This window comes from Monodon monoceros, unplaced genomic scaffold (assembly GCF_005190385.1).
Source record: "Monodon monoceros isolate NGI ecotype Baffin Bay Population unplaced genomic scaffold, NGI_Narwhal_1 Contig426_ctg1, whole genome shotgun sequence".
In the NCBI taxonomy this organism is placed as follows: Eukaryota; Metazoa; Chordata; class Mammalia; order Artiodactyla; family Monodontidae; genus Monodon; species Monodon monoceros.
The window spans coordinates 760-3,478 of NW_021700165.1; the positions used below are offsets into that span (position 1 = coordinate 760).

Consider the following 2,719-nt stretch of genomic DNA (forward strand, 5'->3'; position numbering starts at 1 on the left):
TGTCCAATACAACTCATTTCAGCAATTCAAAGCACATTTTCTGATAGCACTAAGATAATAGAACTAAATTTTGAAATAGAATATCCTATAGATTTTAAAATATTAACACTTTTATGTACCATGAGAAGAGTATAATGGATATTTGCAGAAATTCTTATTAAACCACAAAGTGTTACCAGAACAAATACCATAGTTAAGTAAACTTTTTTTTTAATTTAAAAATGTTTTAATTTGTTTCAAAGTTAAACCCAAGACACACTGACTTCACAGGAAATTCAATGAGAAATGTTTTTCTAGGCTGAACACCTGTTTCCCCTTAATCTCCCCCCAAAAACATGTACGTGTTAATTACTTTCATTTTACAATCACTGCTAAATAAACATTTTTAATACAGTAATGAGTCAATAAGGGAACCGAACCAGATTCAGGACTGAAATAATGCAGTTTTCCATGAAGATATCAAAGCCATATTTTTCACCTCAACCTACAAAGAAAAACAGGAAAGTATCAGTAATTCAAAAGAATATTAAACACTCTTACACATAATAAAACCAGTATCCAAATAGGCTAGAACATACCAATGTGGAAAAACCACAACCAGAATCAGCGCAGAGAGAAGATTAAGGGGTCATACCCTGGTCAATGCCAACACTGAAGCAATGGCAATGCCAGGTCAGACTATACTTCACTCATCATTGCATCATTGCTTTTCACCTCCTTGTATGATCTAAGAGCAGCCCAACACCCTATTTTCACATCCAAGAAAACTTAGGTTTGCCCATGAGAAAAGAAGACTTCTTTTTAGATAAGTTGCAACCGTGGGCTTTCAATATTTGATCTTCTACTATTCACCTCAAGCAACTCTGCTGTACAAAAATGCAAACTTGAACAAGTTTTGTTTTGGAGGTGCTTTTTAAAAATTTTTGTAATACAGAGTAGAGTGGAGAAGCATTTACAGTTCAGAAAAACATTTCTTGTTTTAGTGAGTCCAAAGACCATGCGTGATAAAATCTCAGGGATGTCTGTGAAGGGATTTATAATCTAGTTCTAAAGCAAAATCTTTAGAAAAGATTTGCTCCTAAAATCCTTTATAAAGTAAACTCCAGTTCATTTAACATACAATTTGATTTACAATTCTGCTGCCAACAAAGATGAAAAGTATAGTAATAAAAAATTTTATACAAGAGTCTGCTAAAGAGTCCAAGACCCACGGAGGCTAGGATTTGACAAAGGTCCATAGCAAAATAACAGCAATGCTGGAAAGAGAAACTGAGGTCTGATTACCAGATTTATATTTTTCCACTACCAGCTAAATACAAGGTTTAATTTCATTTTTCTCCAGGCCATGGGCAAGATAAAGGAAACAGTGCAAAGCCTGGGTAATTCACAACATGGATGATCAATTTCTGAATGAGAAAGCTGCCTGCATTTTATTTATTCTAAATGACATCTTCTCGTAATTCACTATCGCTGACATGCTATGCTAAGGTACTAGGAACACAAACAATGTCAACCTCTCCAGCTTTTCAGCATTGTATCTAAATAACAATTCTGGAGACACAGCATGCCTCCTTCAGCCATTTATAAATGTCAATAGCTTGATACTCCATAGTTAAAAACGTACAGCTATGGTCTGTGTTCTCCATTCAGCAACTGAATTCCACAAAGAGAGGGAAACTAGTAAAGTGCCTGTTTAGAGGCTTAAGCCTTTATCTCATCAACCTGTGCAGAAGTAAGTACACGTTACAAAAAGCAAACAGGCTAAGAGAACTTAAATAACCTTGTCTAAAAGCGTGAAACTTGTGAGCAGAGCTCCAAGTGTGCTCCAGCCACAGAGGGCACACTTTCCTTGTTCTCTTCCTCAGTACGCTTTCCTCTGGAGCGCCTTCCCTACCCCTTTCAATCTGGAGAAAGTCTGTAGTTCTAAAACCTTGTTCAAACGTCACCTTCTCTGTTAAGTGGTCCCTAACTCCCTCAGTCATCCCCTCCTCTGACTCCCACAGCACTTTTTGCCACCACAGTACGCATCACACACCAATTATTCACCCATTCACGTCCCCCACCTCCCGTCTCTCCCACCAGCCCCATTACGCAGAGCTCCTAAAGAACCAGGACTTCCTCTTACTGGCCTTTACATCCATTACACTCAGAATGATGCCTGGGACACAGAAGGCGGCTCAATAAGCGACAGTTTAATTCAGTCAGCGAACGACCCTCCCTACTAAAGCCTAAGCGCCTGGATTATACAAGCATCAGCACAGTTTATAAAGCCGACTTACCTCCAACATTTCACGTAGGTTAAGGACGTCCCTCAAGTATCTCTAAGCCCTCCGACCTCCAACTTCTAACTCATGGCATTCTGCATGGCACCCTGCGCAGGATCACCAATTCTTATACACGGTGTATCCTCAAAACGATAATAATAACAACAATAACAATACTACTGCTGATAATAATAATAATAACATCCAAACCCCACCAACTTCAGGAAAGACTGAGACGCCATCCTTCCGGGGAAACACAAGGCCGGATCCAGGGCTCAAACCAAAGCCTCAGGCAGGGGGTCCGCAGCCCGCTTTGGGAACCCCCCAAAACTCTTACGCCCTAGACTCTCAGGAGGCCTGCCCAGGCCTGCAGAGGCTGACCGCAGCCCAACCGCCGCCGTTCAGTCCCAGAGGTACGGGCTTGGGGCTTCCCACACTGCTCCCCCTCGCTACCC

General features: G+C 40.6%; 1 non-coding gene across 1 annotated transcript; it reads right to left on the minus strand.

The window, feature by feature from the left end:
* Positions 1 to 604: 604 nt before the first annotated feature.
* Positions 605 to 701, minus strand: LOC114884645. The gene has a single exon (XR_003790880.1). It is a non-coding gene; the product is annotated as a Z30 small nucleolar RNA (small nucleolar RNA).
* Positions 702 to 2,719: the final 2,018 nt, after the last annotated feature.